This window comes from Nerophis ophidion, linkage group LG08 (assembly GCF_033978795.1).
Source record: "Nerophis ophidion isolate RoL-2023_Sa linkage group LG08, RoL_Noph_v1.0, whole genome shotgun sequence".
NCBI classification, from domain to species: domain Eukaryota; kingdom Metazoa; phylum Chordata; class Actinopteri; order Syngnathiformes; family Syngnathidae; genus Nerophis; species Nerophis ophidion.
Window position 1 is genome coordinate 19,925,583 of NC_084618.1, and position 23,242 is coordinate 19,948,824.

Consider the following 23,242-nt stretch of genomic DNA (forward strand, 5'->3'; position numbering starts at 1 on the left):
ATTGATCATAATAAGAGAAAGACACGGCAGCAAAGACTTCCTCGTTGTCGTCAGTCTGCTCTGTGCTCCACATGTTGCAGACACTCTTCTACACTCGACAACATTGTTTACGTTCCCGCGCACCTGCTTCAACAACATTGTTTATGTTCCCACACACCTGCTTGACAACATTGTGTATGTCCCCACACTCCTACTTCAACAACATATGTCAACAGATGACAACAATGTTTAGCAAACAGAGAGACGATCATCACACTTCAACTTCTCTAACTTCTACATGCTGACTCTTTGCTAGGTCAACGTTGCAAATGAAAATATTTTCTTCATAGTCATACCCAGGATAAATAAATACATGGTATGACACTTCCTCTTTAACAGATATTTCTTCTAGACCTGCTAAATAGGAACTCAAAACAGAACAGTTTCAGTCTTGATTAATATACACACTAGAGTTTATAACATATTAATATACTTATTAGGGAGTATTGTGACAACTACAATTGAGTCCTTAATTGTATGCAATATTGTCTGTTATGTATTTAATTCTATATTTATGTATTCAGAAAGATATTTATTGATGGGGCCACTCATTAGGGCCACTAATAGAGACCCTGTGTATGAATAACTCATGCTTCGTTTCGAATGAGGTTGTGTATTTTCATGTGATGTGTAAACATGATGCAGTACTGTTGGATGGTAAGTGTGTGTGTGTGTGTGTGTGTGTGTGTGTGTGTGTGTGTGTGTGTGTGTGTGTGTGTGTGTGTGTGTGTGTGTGTGTGTGTGTGTGTGTGTGTACATGAGCGGGCCAATCATTCATTCTGCAAAAACCATGCTGGCACTAGTCTCTCTTTTTCCTCAAAACACAGTGGGCCTCTCATAAGGGCCACAAATGGCCACTCATTAGGGCCCACTAGTAGAGGACGCACATAGAGGATGCACATACAGTTGTGATCAAAATTATTCAACCCCCACACAATTTTGGTGTTTTAGCAAGTAGGACATTTATTCCATATTTTGTTTATAGTCATATCAAATAAAGATGCATCAAACAGACGAATGCAACTTGAATTACATTATATTTTTTGTCACAAACAAACAGTGTCATTTCTCTTAATATCTCATTGACAAAATTATTCAACCCCTTGAAGATCATAACTCATAAGAACAGAATTTGAATAAGGTATTTTCAATCAGGTGTTGAAAACACCTGTAGATGTGATTAGAACCATAACGAGCAACAATTAAAATGATTGAAAAAGACTGCGACGCTCGGCTTCTTGTAGATGGTCAATGGTGTATTTGCAACATGGTGAAGTCCAGGGAGTGGTCAAAGAAGTCAAGAGAGGAGGTCATTTCTCTTCATAAGAAAGGATATGGATATAAGAAAATAGCAAAGACATTACACATTCCAAGAGACACAGTTGGGAGCATAATTTGCAAGTTTAAAGCTAAAGGCACAGTGGAAACACTACCTGGGCGTGGTAGAAAGAAGATGCTGTGTGCAACTGCTGTCCGGTATTTGAAGCGTACAGTGGTGAAAAACCCCCGGGTAACAGCTGAGGAACTACAACAGGACATTGCAGAGGGGGGAACGCAGGTTTCGTCCCAGACAACAAGGCGCACACTACCAGATGAAGGCCTCCATGCCAGAACTCCCGGGTGCACCCCACTTCTGACTACCAGGCACAAGAAAATAGACTCCAGTATGCCAAAAATCATCTGGACAAACCCCAAAGATTTTGGGAAACTGTTCTATGGAGTGATGAGACAAAAGTGGAACTCTTTGGGCCTATGAATCAACGTTATGTCTGGAGGAGAAAAAATTAGAAGAACACTTTTCCTACTGTTAAGCATGGTGGGGGGTCAATCATGCTCTGGGGCTGTTTCTCTGCCTCAGGTACCGCGAATCTCCAGCGCGTTCAAGGCATTGTGAATTCTATTTCCTAGCAGGATATATTAGCTGCAAATGTCATGAAGTCAGTGACGAAGCTGAGGCTTGGGAGACGTTGGACCTTCCAACAGGACAACGATCCCAAACATACCTCCAAATCAACATCAGAGTGGTTGCAGAAGAAGGGCTGGAAGACTCTGGAGTGGGCTTCACAGTCGCCAGACCTAAATCCTATAGAAAAGCAGTGGTGGGACTTGAAGAAGGCAGTTGCAGCACACAAGTCCAAGAATATGAATGAACTGGAGGCCTTTGCTCAGGAGGAATGGGCTAAAAATACCTATAGATGGTTGCAAGAAGCTTGTGTCTGGTTATGTATCACCTTTGAAGGATGTCATTACTGCCAAAGGGTGTTCTACTAAGTACTAAAGATGCATGGAACTAGGGGGTTGAATCATTTTGTCAATGAGATATTAAGAAAAATACTTTTTTTTGGTATTTTGTAAAATACAGTGTTACAATTGAAGTTGCATTTGTCTATTTGACACATCTTTATTTGATATGCCTATAAACAAAATATGGAATAAATGTCCAACTTGCTAGAACACCAAAATTGTGTGGGAGTTGAATAATTTTGATCACAACTGTAGGGGGCTGCTAATAGGGGCCGCTCATAGGGGGCCGCACATAAAGGCTGCACATTGAGGCCGTACATAGGGGCCGCTCATAGGGGCCTCTAATCGGGGAAACTCATTAGGGCCACTAATAGAGGCCGTGCATCGGGGCCACTAATAGAGGCAGCTCATAGGGGCCACTCATTTGGGCTACACAAATAGGCCGTTCATAGGGGTCTCTAAAGGGGGCAACTCTTTATGGCCACTAAAAAAGGCCGTACATAGGGGCCACTCATTAGGACCCACTAATAGAGGCCGCTGATAGGGGCCACTCGTTAGGGCCGCTATAGGGGCTGCTAATAGGGGCCACTCATTAGGGCCACTGATAGAGGCTGTGCAAAGGGGCCGCTCATAAGGGCTGCTAATAGAGGCCACTAAGAGGGGCCACTCATTAGGGCTACTAATAGAGCCCACACATAGGGGCCGCTCATAGGGGCCTCTAATAGAGGCCGTGCATAGGGGCTGCTAATAGAGCCCACTCATTAGGGCCACTAATAGGAGACGCTGTAGAGCCCACTCCTTGGAACCACTAATAGGGGCCAATCATTAGGGCCGCATGTAGGAGCTACTAATTTGGGCCGCTCATTGGGGGCCACTGAATGAGGCTGTGCATAGGGGCCACAAATAGTGGCCACTCATTAGGGCCACTTATAGAGGCCATGCATAGGGACTGCTAATAGAGGCCACTCATTAGGGCCGCAAATAGGGGCTGCACATTGGGCCGCTTAGAGGGTCCACTCATTAGGGCCACTAACAGAGGCCGCACATAGGGGCCACTCATTAAAGCCACTAATAGAGGCCATGCATAGAAGGGGCGACTCATAGGGGCCAATCATAAAGGTCACTCATGGGGGAACACACGGGCCAATCATAAAGCGCACTTATAGGGGCCGATCATAGGGTGTGTATATAGGAGGCACTTATAGGGGTGATTCACAAGGGCTGTTTGTAGGGGTTGCTCATTAGGGCCATTCATAGGGGCCATGAATAAGGTCAGTTTATAAGGGCCACTTATAGGAGCTACTGATAGGGACGGCTCATAAGGGACACTACAAGGGGCTGCTCATTGGGGCCATTTATAGGAGGTATTTTTAATGGCCACCTATTGGGTCCAAAGAAGAATGGAAAGGCAAAGAGTGAGCGGAGGCTGGAGCTGATGTTTGTGTTTCTTCTTTGTTGGTAGTTGGAGACACCCAGCAGCTGATTTGAGTCACCTGACCTCCAGAGTGGACAAAGACTTGTTTGTGGTACAACATGACACGTGACAACACACTGTTACTCTTATTGTGAAGAGTAGAAACACACTGTTACTCTTATTGTGAAGAGTAAAAGCACACTGTTACTCTTATTGTGAAAAGTGACAACAAAACTGTTACTCTTATTTAGAAAAGTGACAACACACTGTTACTCTTATTGTGAAGTGCCAAAACACTGTTACTCTTTTTGTGAAAAGTGACAACACACTGTTACTCTTATTGTGAAAAGTGACGACACACTATTATTACCCTTATTGTGAAAAGTGACAACAAACTGTTACTCTTATTTTGAAGAGTGACAACACTGTTACTCTTATTGTGAAGAGTGACAACACAATATGGCATCCTTCCCATTCACTAACACTCTTATTTTGAAGAGTGACAACACAAGATTTTTGCCTTCCCCTTCATTATTACTTTTATTTTGAAAAGTGACAACACAAGATGGCAATACTTAGGCCTATTACACTCCTGTATTTTAATGCTGTCATTATGGTAGTGCTTAATGAATACTTAGGTCTACTATGCTACTGTATTTTAATGTTGGTCATTATGGTGGTTCTTAATGAATACTTAGGCATATTACACTCCTGTATTTTAATGTTGTCATTATGGTGGTACTTAATGAATACTTAGGTATACTATGCTACTGTATTCTAATGTTGTCACTATGGTGGTACGTAATGAATACTTAGGCCTATTACACTACTGTATTTTAATGTTGTCATTATGGTGGTACTTAATGAATACTTAGGCCTATTAAACTACTGTATTTTAATGGTGTCATTATGGTGGTACTTAATGAATACTTATGTCTGCTATGCTACTGTGGTTGTATGAGACCAGCCACCCGGACAGCTGCTGCAACAATTGGTTTACATAGCCAAAGAATTTCTGCACAAACTGTGAGAAACCGTCTCAGGGAAATTCATTTGCATGCTCGTCACACCTGTGCCACACCTGTGAGGTGGGATGTATTATCTTGGCAAAGAAGAAATGCTCACTAACACAGCTTTACACACATTTGTCAACAATATTTGAGAGGAATAGATCTTTGGTGTATATTGTCAAAAAGAAAAGTGTTTTGTTTATACTTTTGTTCAATGTATTAATATTTCTATAATGCAGTACGGATGTTTGAAAGTAATAGATCATGCTAACAAAGAATGAATGCTAACTATAGCTGCATGTTTGCTACTTGCTAACAATAACAACTGCAACTTTGTGTTTTGACTTGGCTGTTTCACACAAGTAACACTACCTTTTACAAAACCCAAACAATAACAACTGTTTAGAGAACGCAAACAACACAACCCTTTGAAGAACACAAACAACAACACAACCTTTGAGATGACACAAACAACAACACAACCTTTGAGATGACACAAACAACAACACGACCATTTATATGATACAAACAACAACACAACCACTTAGATGACACAACAACACAACCTTTGAGATGACAAAAACAACAACAAAACCATTAGTATGATACAAACAACAACAAAACAACACAACCTTTGAGATGGTGGATATGACATTGACATACCTTTGTTGCACTACAAACACACTACACAAACTATGAAATCGCACAACAGTATTTAATAAAACAATGCCCTTATATGGACATATCTGCTGACATGACAAGTTAACTATGCCCATATATGGACATTCTGCTGACATGACAAGTTAACTACGCCCATATATGGACATATTTGCTGACAAGACAAGTTAACTATGCCCATATATGGACATATTTGCTGACAAGACACATTAACTATGCCCATACATGGACATATCTGCTGACATGACAAGTTAACTATGCCCTTATATGGACATATCTGCTGACATGACAAGTTAATTAGCCCGTATATGGACATATCTGCTGACATGACAAGTTAACCATGCCCATATATGGACATATCTGCTGACATGACAAATTAACTATGCCCATATATGGACATTCTGCTGACATGACAAGTTAACTATGCCCATATATGGACATATTTGCTGACAAGACAAGTTAACCATGCCCATATATGGACATATCTGCTGACATGACAAGGTAAGTATGTCCATATATGGACAAATCTGCTAACATGACAAGTTAACCATGCCCGTAAATGGACATATCTGCTGACATGACAAGGTAAATATGCCCATATATGGACATATCTTCTTACACGACAAAGTAATTATGCTCATATAAGGACGTATCTGCTGATATGACAAGTTAACTATGCCCAAATATGGACATATTTGCTGACAAGACATGTTAACTGTGCCCATATATGGACATATCTGCTGACATGACAAGTTAACTATGCCCATATATGGACATATATGGTGACATGACAAGTCAACTATGCTCGTATATGGACATACCTGCTGACATTACAAGTTGACTATGCCCATATATGGACATATCTGCTGACATGACAAGTTGCCTATGCCCATATATGGACATATCTGCCGACATGACAAGTGAACTATGCCCATATATGAGCATATCTGTGGCATGGCAAGGTACCTATGCCCATATATGGACTATTATGGTGACATGACAAGTCAACTATGCCCGTATATGGACATACCTGCTGACATTACAAGTTGACTATGCCCATATATGGACATATCTGCTGACATGACAAGTGTCCTATGCCCATATATGGACATATTTGCTGACATGACAAGTGAACTATACCCATATATGGGCACATCTGTGGCATGGCAAGGTACCTATGCCTATATATGGACTATTATGGTGACATGACAAGTTAACTATGCCCATATACAGGCATATATGTGGCATGGGAAGGTACCTATGCCCATATATGGACAGATCTGCTGACATGACAATGTACGTATGCCCATATATGGACATTACTGCTAAAATGACAAGTGAACTATGCCCATATATGGGCATATCTGTGGCATGGCAAGGTACCTATACCCATATATGGACATTCTGCTGACATGATAAGATAACTATGCCCATATATGGACATATTTGCTGACATGACAAGTTAACTATGCCCATATATGGACATATTTGCTGACATGATACTTTAACTATGCCCTAATATGGACATATCTGCTGACATGACAAGTTAACCATGCCCATATATGGACTTATCTGCTGACATGACAATGTACAAAACACATGAAAAATATATTCATAAACTACTGTACATAAAAAGTATTTGTACGAACTACATGAAAGTATTTGTACAGACTACAAAAAACACAAAAGTAATTGTATAAACTACCTGAGATAATGTGTGCAAAGTCCATGAAAAGTATGTGTACAAAATACATGAAAGTATTTGTACAAACTACATGAAAGTATTTGTACGAACTACATGAGCAGTATATGTATAAAAAACATAAAAGTAATTGTACAAACTACCTGAGATAATGTGTGCAAACTCCATGAAAAGTATGTGTACAAAATACATGAAAGTATTTGTACAAACTACATGAAAATATTTGTACAAACTCCATGCAAATTATGTGTACAAAATACATGACATTATTTGTACAGACTACATGAAAGTGTTTGTACAAACGACATTAAAATTAGTTGTACAAAGAACGTGTCCAGGTATATGTATACCAATGGACCGGACTCTCACCTTACCTAGAGGAATTTGCAAGAACTGTACCTACTCGGCACCGAGTGATGGGTCTGTCCCAACCTTTCTGCTTTTTTATAATTTTGGGCTTTTTGGAGTTTTTCCTTACCCGGATGTGGCTTCAGACCAGTGATGTCATTGTGGTTTGTGCAGTATATGTGAATTGGGGGCTCCGTGACTAATCTTTGACCGGTGAACAAGGTCACCACTCTGCCAGTGTCTGATCAGCTGGTTCTTGTTCGGGTCTTTTTTAATTGTGTATTCCGTGTTCAAATGGGGAAACTGGAGTGACAGGGGAAGGTTTTCCAGCTCGGGCTCCTCCTTGGCACTGTTGATGCCAGCCAATGTGTGACTCCAATTGATTTGAGGTGCTACGCCTTCCTCTTCCTGTCCCTCCCTTGTGATTAAGGGCTGTACAAATAAACTTTGATTGATTGATTGGTTTATGGATTGATTGATTGATTAATTGATTGTTCAGGAACGTTGCAGGCGCAAACGCATCACGGGTGTCAGAGTTAATGCGCCTAAAACTTAGTCCAAGCCCACCTTCACAAACACACTTTCTGAGAAATCTTCTTGGTCCCTATGGTGTCCGCATTCTCGTGATTGCAATGAAACACACACACGTGCACACATACTGGTTATCATTTGGAATGTGCACCAAGTTTTTGATCAGAAGTTGTGGAGATCGCCCTTTCTACAGGTTGTGGAGGCATTAAAAAAAATTTGGTAAAATGGCCACTGCCCATCTAGCTAATACACGTCTTTAAATCTCTGGATTGATGAAGTAATGTGCTGATCAGTCTTACTGGGGACCCTGGGGGAAAAAGTTGATATTAAAAGTTCAAATTAAATAGACATGATCCTCAGAATACAGCACTACAGTTGTCCTCTTATAGGAAGTTTCACCGCCCAAATGTTAACGCAAATCCTGCATCTTCTGTGACATTACCGAAAACTGCTATTTGGCAGTAATGAAGTTGTCTGCTGTGCAAATGTCTCACACTCAAACCAACCAGTAAACATGTTTTATGGGCCAGAGCTTAAAAATCACTTCAGAATAGATCTGACTATCATTTAAAAAGGTTTCCTGTTTTTTGGTACTCATACCGTCAGAAGTCCCCTAAAGGTGACTGTGTAAACAGAGCCATGTCCCCATTAAGTCCGAATTGCCAAAACACACACACGCTATTGGGTGCATGTTGCAGTGATATGCATGACGTACCAAGTCGACAAAATAATTTTTGAAACAACTTGCTTCAGTAATAACAGGACACCACAAACCCACTTTATCCTGCACCTCACTTTATCCAACACCTCACTTTATCCAACATGTCTGCAAAAAGAAAAAGTTGCTTCTTTTGCATCACCACCTCCGCCCTCTGCCAATTCCACCCTCCCTCGAGTGTTTCTTCCCCCCCCCAAAAAAACGACACTTCCGTTGACGATAACCACACTAATAATCATCATAATCATAATAATCATCATAATGATTATTATTACGTGTTGATGTTTAGGCTTTTGTGGCCTTGTCCCTTGTCGCTACCACACACTAAGCAATTGATCGTTCTTGCGGCTACACAACACCTGATCATGTGTGCTGCTTCTTAAACACATTTCTTAGCCTGCTGCCCGACACACACACATACTGGTTATCATTTGGAATGGCTACCAAGTTTTTGATCAGAACTTGTGGGGACCGCCCTTTCTACAGGTTATGGAGGCATAAAAAAAAAAGTCACTTAGGCATCTTCAGAATGGATCTGACTATTATTTAAAAATGTTTCCTTTTTTTTGGTCCTCATACCGTCAGAAGTCCCCTAAAGGTGACCGTGTAAACAGAGCCATGTCCCCATTAAGTCAGAATTGCCAAAACACCACACACACACTATTGGGTGCATGTTGCAGTCGCATGACATACCAGGTCGACAAAATAACTTTTGGAACAACTTGCTTAAGTAATAACAGGACACCACACACACCCAATTTATCCAACACCTCACTTTATCCAGCATGTCTGCAAAAAATAAAAAAGTTGCTTCTTTTGCATCACCACCTCCGCCCTCTGCCAACTCCACCCTCCTTCGAGCGTTTCTTCCCTCCCCCTAAAAAAACAACACTTCCGTTGACTATAACCACACTAATAATCATCATAATCATAATAATAATCATCATAATGATTATTATTATGTGTTGATGTTTAGGCTTTCGTGGCCTTGTCCCTTGTCGCTACCACACACTAAGCAATTGATCGTTCTTGCGGCTACACAACACCTGATCATGTGTGCTGCTCCTTACACACATTTCTTAGCCTGCTGGCCTACACACACACACACACACACACACACATACTGGTTATCATTTGGAATGGGTACCAAGTTTTTGATCAGAACTTGTGTGGACCGCCCTTTCTACAGGTTATGGAGGCATAAAAAAAAGTCACTTAGGCATCTTCAGAATGGATTTGACTATTATTTAAAAAGGTTTCCTGTTTTTTTGGTCCTCATACCGTCAGAAGTCCCCTAAAGGTGACTGTGTAAACAGAGCCATGTCCCCATTAAGTCCGAATTGCCAAAACACACACTATTGGGTGCATGTTGCAGTGATACGGATGACGTACCAAGTCGACGAAATAACTTTTGAAACAACTTGCTTCAATGATAACAGGACACCACACGCCCACTTTATCCTGCACCTCACTTTATCCAACACCTCACTTTATCCAGCATGTCTGCAAAAAAAAAAGTTGCTTCTTTTGCATCACCACCTCCGCCCTCTGCCAACTCCACCCTCCCTCGAGTGTTTCTTCCCAAAAAAAAAAAAAAAACGACACTTCCGTTGACGATAACCACACTAATAATCATAATAATCATCATAATAATTATTATTATGTGTTAATGTTTAGGCTTTTGTGGCCTTGTCTCTTGTCGCTATCACACACTAAGCAATTGATCGTTCTTGCGGCTACACAACACCTGATCATGTGTGCTGCTTCTTACACAAATTTCTTAGCCTGCTGGCCTGCACACACACACACAAACACACATATACTGGTTATCATTTGGAATGGGTACCAAGCTTTTGATCAGAACTTGTGGGGACCGCCCTTTCTACAGGTTATGGAGGCATAAAAAAAAGTCACTTAGGCATCTTCAGAATGGATCTGACTATTATTTAAAAAGGTTTCCTTTTTTTTGGTCCTCATACTGTCAGAAGTCCCCTAAAGGTGACTGTGTAAACAGAGCCATGTCCCCATTAAGTCAGAATTGCCAAAACACACACACACACACACACACTATTGGGTCGCATGACATACCAAGTCGACAAAATAACTTTTGAAACAACTTGCTTAAGTAATAACAGGACACCACACACACCCACTTTATCCAACACCTCACTTTATCCAGCATGTCTGCAAAAAATAAAAAAGTTGCTTCTTTTGCATCACCACCTCCGCCCTCGGCCAACTCCACCCTCCTTTGAGCGTTTCTTCCCCCCCCAAAAAAACAACACCTCCGTTGACTATAACCACACTTATAATCATCATAGTCATAAAAATCATCATAATAATTATTATTATGTGTTGATGTTTAGGCTTTCGTGGCCTTGTCCCTTGTCGCTACCACACACTAAGCAATTGATCGTTCTTGCGGCTACACAACACCTGATCATGTGTGCTGCTCCTTACACACATTTCTTAGCCTGCGGGCCTGCACACACACATGCACACACACATGCACACACACACACACACACACACACACACACACACACACACACACACACACACACAGTGTCACACATCCTCCACTTGTCCTTCATGAGCTAAAAGCAGGAAGTCGTGTGCAGAAATGGACCAATAGGAGCCAGGAATGTCAACTAGCAAAGGTAGCAGGACGGAGGAAGACGAATACGAAGAAGCTGCTGGGTGGCATCCTCTTCATCCTCATCTTCCTCTTTGTGTGTGTGTGTGTGTGTGTGTGTGTGTGTGTGTGTGTGTGTGTGTGTGTGTGTGTGTGTGTGTGTGTGTGTGTGTGTGTGTGTGTGTGTGTGTGTGTGTGTGTGCGAGCGGCGAGGCGTCTTACCGTGTTCACAAGGCAGCATCCATTACTGACCAGTCCGCCCAGAAAATCCAGCCTTTAATCCCTCATCCTCATCTTCAGATCTTCCTCACACACACACACGCGTGCGCACGTACGCACACACACACCCGCGCATACATGCACACACACCAACATTCATCTCTCCGTCTTTTCTGCGCCCTGACAAAGCGTCTGTATCCTCGCCCGCTTTGCTCCTGGCCAGCAGAGACACTGCAGCGATGGGGGTGGAGGGCGTGTATTTGTGTGTGTGTGCGTGTGTGTGTGTGGGGGGGGGGGGGGGGGGTAGGAACGGAGGGAGGAGTCAGCAGCAGCGAGGATAGAGAGAGAGAGAGAGAAAAGGGAAAAGTGTTGAGGATGTAAAAAGAGAGCGTCCATGATGTTTATGTCATACATTCATGTCCTCCATTACTGAGGAGTCAATCAAGGTGTGTGTGTGTGCGTGCGTGTGTGTGAATGTGTGTGTGCGTGCGTGTGTGTGTGTGTGCGGGATGAAGGCGAGCATGGCTTGTGATTTCATTAATGACAGGAAAAAAACCGAGAGAGAAAAAGGAGGGCAGCGGGTGGAGGGAGGGAAAGGGGAAGGGAGCGATGACGGCAGCAGAGGGAGGGGGCGCAGGGTGGGAGTCGGAGGGGGGGATGGACGATGGTGTAATGTGCTGTTTCCGTGCCAACTGTCTCCGTGACAATGTGACCACTTTCTCCACTGCCATTGGCTGGGAAGCAGGAAGTGATGGACAGGTTGGGAATTGAATTATTTATTTTTTGGTCTTCTGTTTTGTTTCTCTGCTGCTGGGGACGCAACACTCGCGTCCCCTTTTTCAAAATGTCCCAAATATTTCTCAAAATGTTCGTCCCCGATCCATTCAGCCATCCATCCATCCATCCATCTTCTTCCACCTAGCCGAGGTGGTGTCGCGGGGTCAGCAGCCTAAGCAGAGAAGTCCGGACTTCTCTCTCCCCAGCCGCTTCGTCCAGCTCCTCCCGGGGGATCCCGAGGCGTTCCTAGTTTTCCCAACTTGTCCTGGGCTTACCGGTTGGACATCCCTAAGGATGTGTCGGGAGGGCGGGGGGGACAGGTCCAGTGGCCATGGATGAAATGCTGGCTGTCCAGAGTCGGGACCCAGGGTGGAACGCTCGCCTGTGCATCGGTTAAGGACATGTCTGCGCTACTGACCCGTCTCTTTTCGGGATGGTCTCAACTATGGACTCGACTCTCACTACTATGTTAGATCCACTATGGACTGGACTCTCACTATTTTGTCAGATTCACTATAGACTGGACTCTCACTATTATGTTAGATCCACAATGGACTGGACTCTCACTATTATGTCAGATTCACTATGGACTAGACTTTCACAATATTATGTCAGACCCACTCGACATCGCGGGGACAGCAGCCTAAGCAGAGAAGCCCAGATTTCCCTCTCCCCACCCGCTTCGTCCAGCTCCTCCCGGGGATCCCGAGGCGTTCCCAGTCTTCCCAACGTGTCCTGGCACTTGGACTTCCCCAAGGAGGTGTTCGGGGGCATCCTGACCTGATGCCTGAACCCCAACACGAGGGGGAGACAGGTCCGGTGGCCATGGATGAAGTGCTGGCTGTCCAGAGTCAGGACCCGGGGTGGACCGCTGGCCAGTGCATCGGTTGAGGACATCTCTGCGCTGCTGACCCGTCTCCGCTTGGGATGGTCTCCTGCTGGCCCCACTATGGACTGGACTCTCACTATTATGTTATATCCACTTTGGACTAGACTCTCACTATTATGTTGGATCCACTATGGACTGGACTCACACTATTATGTAAGATCCAGTATGGACTGGACTTTCACAATATTATGTCAGACCCACTCAACGTCCATTGTATCTGGTCTTCCCCCGATGTATCCGAGGAGGTGTCGCGGGGACAGCAGCCTAAGCAGAGAAGCCCAGACTTTCCTCTCCCCAGCCGCTTCGTCCAGCTTCTCCCGGGGGATCCAGAGGCGTTCCCAGTCTTCCCAAGGTGTCCTGGGCCTACCGGTCGGACGTCCCCAAGAAGGTGTCCAGGGGGCATCCTGACCAGATGTCTGAACCCCACCGGGGGAGGAATGCACAGGTCCGGTGGCCAAGGATGAGGTGCTGGCTGTCCAGAGTCGGGACTCGGGTTGCACCGCTTGCCTGTGCATCGGTTGGGGACATCTCTGCGCTGCTGACCCGTCTCCGCTTGGGCTGGTCTCCTACTGGCCCCACTATGGACTGGACTCTCATTATTATGTCAGATCCACTATGGACTGGACTTTAACAATATTATGTCAGACCCACTCGACGTCCATTGCATCCGGTCTCCCCTAGAGGGGGTGGTAGGTTACCCACATTTGCGGTCCTCTCCAAGGTTTCTCATAGTCATTCTCATCGACGTCCCACTGGGTTGTGAGTTTTTCCTTGCCCTTATGTGGGCGCTGAACCGCACTCCACCCTTTCTCCAAGTTCATGGACTCGGACTTGGATGTGCTGATTGTCATCCCAGTCGCATCTTCCTCGACTACAAGCAAACCGATCCTGTGAGAGCTGAAGATCCTGGCCCTATGAAGCCATCAGAACCACATTATCTGCAGGAACGGGTGCTTGCCGAGTTGCAGGAACGGGTACTTGCCGAGGTGCAGGAACGGGTGCTTGCCGAGGTGCTGGTACTGGTGCTTGCCGAGGTGCTGGTATTGGTGCTTGCCGAGGGACTGCAACAGGTGCTCGTCGTGGTGCTGAAACAGGTGCTAGCTGTGGAGTCGGTGCTGGTGTGGAAACAAGTCGTGGAGCTGGTGCTGGTGTGGAAACTAGTTTTGAAGCCGCTGCTGGTGTGGAAACCAGTCGTGGAGCCGGTGCTGGTGTTGAAACCTGTCGTGGAGCCAGTGCTGGTATGGAAAACCGTCTTGGAGCCGGTGCTGGTGTGGAAACTAGTCTTGGAGCTGGTTCTGGTGTGGAAACCAGTCTTGGAGCCGGTACTCGCGTGGAAACCAGTCGTGTAGCCGGTGCTGGTGTGGAAACCAGTCTTGAAGCCGCTGCTGGTGTGGAAACCAGTCGTGGAGCCGGTGCTGGTATGGAAACTAGTCTTGGAGCCGGTGCTGTTGTGGAAACTAGTCTTGGAGCTGGTGCTGGTGTGGAAACAAGTCGTGGAGCCGATGCTGTTGTGGAAGCCAGTGATGGTGTGGAAACTAGTTTTGGAGCCGCTGCTGATGTGGAAACCAGTCTTGGAGCCGGTGTTGGTGTGGAAACCAGTCTTGAAGCCGCTGCTGGTGTGGAAACCAGTCGTGGAGCCGGTGCTGGTATGGAAACTAGTCTTGGAGCCGGTGCTGGTATGGAAACTAGGCTTGGAGCTGGTGCTGGTGTGGAAACAAGTCGTGGAGCCGATGCTGGTGTGGAAGCCAGTGATGGTGTGGAAACCAGTTTTGGAGCCGCTGCTGGTGTGGAAACCAGTCTTGGAGCCGGTGTTGGTGTGGAAACCAGTCCTGGAGCCGGTGCTGGTGTGGAAACCAGGCTTGCAGCCGTTGCTGGTGTGGAAACTAGTCTTGGAGCCGGTGCTGCTGTGGAAACCAGTCGTGGAGCCGGTGCTGGTGTGGAAACTAGTCTTGGAACCGGTGCTGGTGTGGAAACAAGTCGTGGAGCCGATGCTGGTGTGGAAACCAGTCAGGGAGCCGGTGATGGTGTGGAAAATCAGTCTTGGAGCCGGTTTTGTTGTGGAAACCAGTCCTGGAGCCGGTGCTGGTGTTTGCGTTCTGCTCAGTGAGTGGCTGCTGCAGATGGTCGCTAAAGTGAGATTATTGGCAGCCGACCAATCAGCAGTCACTTGCAGCAAGGAACAGGAACAGGAATGCAAAATGAAAACCCACAGCCTCATTCTGCTGACTGAAGACACACAATGGTCTGCTCACAAGTTTAGTAGATCCCCTCGCACGTGTTTTAGTACACTGACCTTCAGAAGGTTGGTACTAAGTTGAAACTTGTCAGTGATCAAGGGTGCAGCGTGTTGGAGGTTGAGGGTTTGAATCTTTGCATGTTTTGATTGGTTGTTTGAGTTTGTTGAAAGGTTTCCTGTGATTGGCTGAGCAAAGTCCGCTGACATCCACACCAATGAGGACGAACACGTGATAAAAAATGTCAGAAATACGTTCTTCAACTCACATGTGTGTACATATATATATTTACTGTGTATCTCATGTATATAATCATTAATTATTCAACTCACGTGTGTTAATATTAATTTACTGTGTAATCCATGTATATTTAATGTATATCATCATCAGTTCTTTAACTTATGTGTGTACATATGTATATCTACAGTGTATTTCATGTATATAAACATGTATTATTCAACTCACATGGGAACAAATTTATATTTACTGTGTATTCCATGTATATTTTGTGTATATTTCATGTATATAATCAATACTTCAACTCAAGAATGTGTACCTATGTGTATTTCCTGTGTATTAAATGAATATTTAATGTATATAATCATCAATTCTTCAACTCATGAGTGTACATATGTATATTTCATGTATTTTTCATGTATATAATCATACATTTTTCAACTCACCTATCTATACATATGCGTATTTCATGTATATTCCATGTATATAATCAATTGTTCAACTCACGTGTGTACATATGTATATTTACTCTGTATTTCATGTATATAATTCCTCAACTCAAGTGTGTACATACTGTATGTACAGTATATTTACCATGTCATATATATAATGAATAATTTAACTCACTAATGTGTACATATGTGTATTTCATGAATACTTCATGTATATAATCATCAATTGTTCAACTCAAATGTCTAATCATGTATATAAATATATTTCATGTATATTTCATGTATATAATCATTAATTCATCAACTCACATATGTATATTTACTGTGTATTTTGTGTAAATTCCATGTAAATGATCATCAATTCTTCAATTCATGTTTGTACATATGTGTATTTTTTGTCTATTTCATGTATATCATCATAATTTTTTCAGCTCACATATTTGTACATATGTATATTTCCTCTGTATTTCATGTTGGTTTCATGTATATAATCATTCATTCTTCAACTCATGTATGTGTACATATGTTTATTTACTGTGTATTTCATGTACATTTCATGTATACAATCATTAATTGTTCAACTCACGTATGTGTACATATAAATTAAATACACAGTAAATATACATATGTACACATACGTGAGTGGAAGAATTAATGATTATATACATGAAATACACAGGAAATATACATATTTCATGTATATAATCATCAATTGTTCAACTCACATATGTACAGATGTGTATTTCATGCATATTTCATGTATATAATCATTTAATCTTCAACTCACATATGTATACATATGTACATTTACTGTGTATATTTCATGTAAATAATCATCAATTTTTCAACTCGTGTATATATATATTTGTATTTTTTGTTCATTTCATGTATATAATCATCAATTCAACTCACGCATGTGTACATATGTTTATTTACTGTGTATTTCATGTATACAATCGTCAATTGTTCAACTAACGTATGCACATCTGTGTATTTTTTTGTTTATTTCATGTATGTAATCATCAATTGTTCAACTCACTTATGTGTACATCTGCATATTTCCTCTGTATTTCATGTATGTTTCATGTATATAATCATTATTCTTCAATCTGAACTGAAGAATGAATGATTATATACATGAAATACAAAGGAAATATATATATTTCATGTATATAATCATCAATTGTTCACCTCACATGTGTACATATATATATCTACTTTGAATTTCATGTACCCTAAAAGGAGAATTGAGATGTTGATTTCTCAAGCAGTTTTTTTCCTCATGACTTCCTCGTCGTACATAATCATCATCCTTTGTTTTTTTTGTCCCTCCCAGCTTCCTGTCTGCTAATCCCTAATCCTGTGGACCTCAGTCAGGCAGAACAAGCCAGCTTTCATCCGTGCTAACAATGTCTGCACATATGATTACTATCATTAATGGGAATAATGTTAACGATAAAATACGATGGACTTGATGTACATTTGTGGGAAAATGATGTGGTTTCAGTGCCAATACAGTCCACGCCGGCGACAAAATCCCAGGAGCGGATCCAGCCTTGGCAGCTCAGCAAGCAAAGGCCACAGACGGACATGATTGGCCAAGGACGAGGCACGAGAGAAGCAGGAGACAACCAGCCACTGAGAGACCACACCCTATGCGGGAAGAAGGAAAAATAGGAGGCCCGGCCCTGAGTGGCCAGGAAATTCCCCGTAGCCAGGGGGATCACCGCCAAGTGTCACAACAAGGGATTCACGGGGACTACACCGAGCAGGCCCCCATTACGCAAAGATTCCAGAAGGTGATTGGTGGTAGGACCCAGGGGCACCACAAGGGGACTGAGTGGGCAAGAACCGAGGGCCCCACCTGGGGAATGGGTGGCAAGACCCAGGGACCCCACAACGGGATGGGTGGCGGGAGTCGCCATGCAGATTTTTTTTTGCATCAAATACAAACTTCTTTGAAACTTTTTAAACAAACACTTGTTTGAAAAAGTTACAAAGAAGAGGAAATAAAACGCAGGAATGGAGGCGAGGAAGGCGACAATGGAGAGTAACCCGATCAAACATAATGAAGACTTGAAGTGTGAGCACAAGAAGAATACTTCACTCAACAGGCTATCGTGTATACATAATAAACACCAAGTCAGTGTTTATACCAAAACTGTCAGGTGCGTCAAACCCTCATTTGAAGCACACCAGCACACGCTCGCCTCAAATACATAAATCATATTCATAACTCAAACACATAAATAATAATCATAACTAATTCACACTAATTTCCCTTGGCCTCAGTCTGGACCCCTCTCCAGGGCCCAGGCTTAGACCGATTTTTTAAATATATTTTATTTTATTTTAATCTTCTATTTTTTTCTCCCATTCTCCCCACTTGTTTACCTGTATCTCACCTTTTTTGTAAGGGGCACTGATAGCCGGCAGACCCGTCAGCGATCCTGTACTGTCTCCCTGTAATGTTTGTCTGATCTTGAATGGGATTGTGCTGAAAATTTTAATTTTCCTGAAGGAATAAATAAAGTACTATCGAATCTAATCTAAATAATAATCATAACTAGTTCACCCTCAAATACATATATCATCATAATCATAACTCAAACACATAAATCATAATCATAACTCAAACACATAAATAATAATCATAACTAAATCACACTCAAATACATAAATCATAATCATAACTCAAACATAAATCATAATCATCACTCAAACACGCAAATACATAAATCATAATCAGAACTCAAAGACATAAACCAAACACATAAATCATCATAATTAATTCACCCTCAAATACATAAACCATTATAATCATAACTCAAACACATAAATCATCATAACTCAAAAACTTAAATCATCTTAATCATAAATCAAACACATAAGTCATCATAATCATAAATTTAACACAATAATAATCATAACTCAAACATAAATCATCATAACTCAAAAACTTAAATCATCATAATCATAAATTTTACACATAAATCATCATAATCATACATTAAAAACATTAATAATAATCAACTAATTCATCCTCGAATACATAAATAATGATAAATAAAACACATAAATCATCATACCCATAAATCAAACACAAATAATAATCATAACTAATTCACCATCAAATACATTAATCATCATAATCATAACTCAAAAACATAAATAATCATAATCTTAACTCAAACACATAAATCATAATCATAACTTAAACACATAAATAATAATCCTAACTAATTCACATTCAAATACATAGTTTATCATAATCATAACTCAAACACATAAATCATAATCATAACTTAAACACATAAATAATAATCATAACTAATTCACATTCAAATACATAGTTTATCATAATCATAACTCAAATACATAAATCATAATCATAACTTAAACACATACCCCGCCTTCCGCCCGATTGTAGCTGAGATAGGCGCCAGCGCCCCCCGCGACCCCAAAAAGGGGAATAAGCGGTAGAAAATGGATGGATGGATGGAACTTAAACACATAAATAATAATCATAACTAATTCACACTCAAATACATAGTTTATCATAATCATAACTCAAACACATAAATCATAATCATAACTCAACCACATAAATCATCATAATCATTAATCAAACACAAATAATAATCATAACTAATTCAAGCTCAAATACATAATTTATCATAATCATAACTCAACCACATAAATCATCATAATCATGTTTCAAAAATAAATAATCATCATTACTAATTCACCCTCAAATACATTAACCATCATAATCATAACTCAAACACAAATAATCATAACTAATTCACACTCAAATACATAAATCATCATAATCATAACTGAAATACATAAATCATAATCATAACTTAAATACAGTAACCGTCAATCATAACACAAATGCATAAATCATAATCATAACTCAAATACATACATCTTCATATTAATTCAAATATATGAATTGTCATAATCATAAGTCGAGATTTTATTTTTTTGTAAAAGTGATCAGAGTGAAGTATTCATTGAAGGGAGTTGGGGATGTGAGTGCCAAAGACCCTGAACCAGTCTTAGATGGAGTAGGGTCTATAAGAGATGTTTCGGGGGGACTTTATTGTGAGTGTACGGGTGAAGTGCCTTTCAGCTCTATTGACTTGGTGGTCTTGGCACCGGTTGAGTGTTTGTACTATTTGCTAACGGTACTCTTCTTCCTTGTAGTTTGTTATGAGTCCAGTTGTGGCGGTATCATCTGCATACTTGATCATGGAGACTGACTTGTGGGTAAGGGTAAGTTTTTTGCTCCTTGTAGTTTGTTATGAGTTGAAGTGTGGTGGTATCATCTGCATACTTGATCATGGAGACTGACTTGTGGGAGGAGGACTAGTTATTGGTTCTTTACAGATTGTTATGAGTCCAGTTATGGTAGAATCATCTGCATACTCGATTTTGGAGACTGACTTGTGGGTGGAGGTCAAGTTATTGGTTCCTTATAGATTGTTACAAGTCCAATTATGGTGGTATCATCTGCATACGTGATCATGAAGGCGGACTCGTGGGTGAAGGTCTAGTTATTTGTTCCTTGTAGATTGTTATGAGTCCAATTATAGTGGTATCATCCGCAAACTTGATTATGGAGACTGACTTGTGTGTGGAGGTCTAGTTATTTGTTCCTTGTAGATTGTCATGAGTCCAATTATGGTGGTATCATCCGCAAACTTGATTATGGAGACTGACTTTTGGGTCAAGAAGACCATCCCAGACACACTGGACCCTCTACAGTTTGCCTACCGGCAGAACCGGTCCACTGAGGATGCAGTCAACACCGTCATCCACACTACCCTCACCCACTTAGAAGGCAAGGACACCTATGCCAGGCTATTATTCATCGACTACAGCTCTGCTTTTAACACGGTCATCCCACAAAAACTCACCGCTAAATTCCTCACTGTTGGTCTGACACCAACTCTCTGTGACTGGGTCCTGAACTTTCTCTCAAACCGGCCCCAGTCAGTCAGAATCGGCAACCAGACATCAGGCACAAAGGTTCTAAGCATAGGGACCCCCCAAGGCTGCGTGCTGAGCCCCCTACTGTACACCCTCTTCACACACGACTGTGGCCTCCCAAAACAACACCAGTATCATCAAGTTTGCAGATGAGACTACGGTCGTCGGACTGATCACCGGGGGAGCTGAGGCAGCTTACAGAAGGGAGGTAGCGGAACTGGTGGCCTGGTGTCAGGATAATAATCTCTCCTTGAACACAGACAAGACCAAGGAGATGATTATTGACCCACGGAGAAGAAGTGCACAGTACACACCTTTGTACATAGGGGGGACAAAGGTGGACAGGGTGAAAACCTTTAAATTCCTCGGGCCCCACATCAGCGAGGACCTCACCTGGGATCACAACACCCAACAAACAATAAGGAAAGCCCAGCAGCGACTGTACTTCCTAAGAAGGCTGAGAAAATTTGGAATGCCACCCAAAATTCTCAGCAATTTCTATAGAAGTACGGTTGAGAGTGTCCTTACCAGCTCAATCACGGTCTGGTATGGAAACTGCTCTGCTAAGGACAGGAAGGCACTCCAGCGAATGATTAAAACTGCTCAATACATATCAGGAGCAGCCTTCCCCGCACTACAGGACATGTACTCTACCAGGGCCACCAGGAGAACACACAACATCATAAAGGACAGTAAACACCCCCAGCACAGTCTCTTCAGCCTCCTACCATCAGGCAGACCATACAGGAGCCTGAAATCCAGAACTACAAGACTGACAAACAGTTTCTACCCACAGGCCATCAGGATTGTGAAGGCTAACTTGTGAATGCTAGCTCCCCCCTCCCCCAGCCCATTTTTACTTTGTCTTTTGAACAAAACAGGTACCTTGACCACCCCTGAACTGTGAACCATCACTGTAGACACTTTTCACCTTTGATCACTAAAGACACTTTAAAGGCCTACTGAAAGCCACTACTACCGACCACGCAGTCTGATAGTTTATATATCAATGATGAAATATTAACATTGCAACACATGCCAATACGGCCTGTTCAATTAATAATGGAGAAGTCAAAGTAGAAAGATGGAGTTGGGAAGCTTTAGCCTTTAGCCACACAAACACACGGCGATTCCTTGTTTAAATATCCCGGAGGTGAAGCTTTCCCATGGATCAGAGCGGTCAAGCGAACATGGATCCCGACCAAATCTCAACCAGCAGTTTTCGGTGAGAAAATTGTGGTAAAAAGTCGCCACTTACCGGAGATCAGCTGAGCTTGTGCCGTCGACTTCCATCAGACACTGGCCTCAAGACACCCGTGGACACACCCTTCCGACTATCAGGTACTATTAAACTCACTAAAACACTAGCAAACACAATAGAAAGATAAGGGATTTCCCAGAATTATCCTAGTGAATGTGTCTAAAAACATCTGAATCCATCCCAATGCAATCGCGTTTTTTTTTTTAACTTGATTATTTTTTTTTTTTTCTAGTCCGTCGCTATCAATATCCTCAAACACAAATCTTTCATCCTCGCTCAAAATAATGGGGAAATTGTCGTTTTCTTGGTCCGAATAGCTGTTTTTGTTAGAGGCTCTTATTAAAAACAATGTGAGGATGTGAGGATGTGAGGAGCCATCAACGGGTGACGTCATCGTATGCGACTTCCGGTAAAGGCAAGGCTTTTCTCTTAGCGACGTAAAGTTGCGAACTTTAGCTGTAGTCGATGTTCTCTACTAAATCCTTTCAGCAAAAATATGGCAATATCGCGAAATGATCAAGTATGACACATAGAATGGACCTGCTCTCCCCGTTTAAATAAGAACATCTCATTTCAGTAGGCCTTTAACTTTAACTTTTGACCCAAGGTCACCTCCATATTTATACTGTTGACTGTCAATCAGAATGTGCAATAATGTTATGTTACTTACTGTGGCTTGTATATACATTTTTATTTTATTTTTGTATTACTTTTAGCTAAGTACCGTGTGACTTGTTGAAGGGTGGAGTAGCAAAGTGAGATTGTCATCGTACGGCAAACTGTTTGTTTAACTGTGCATATGACAATTAACAATCTTGAATCTTGATCGTGGAGACTGACTTGTGGGTTGAGGTCA

The 23,242-nt window shown here is 42.1% G+C and overlaps 1 protein-coding gene across 1 annotated transcript in view; it reads right to left on the reverse strand.

Annotated features, from left to right (window-relative positions):
* gnaz (guanine nucleotide binding protein (G protein), alpha z polypeptide) overlaps positions 1–11,778 on the reverse strand; it is a 59,849-nt gene extending 48,071 nt beyond the window's left edge. The window contains exon 1 of the mRNA XM_061907973.1: positions 11,542–11,778. The gene's annotated coding sequence lies outside the window, so the exon portion shown is untranslated. The remainder of the gene's footprint in view (positions 1–11,541) is intronic.
* Positions 11,779–23,242: the final 11,464 nt, after the last annotated feature.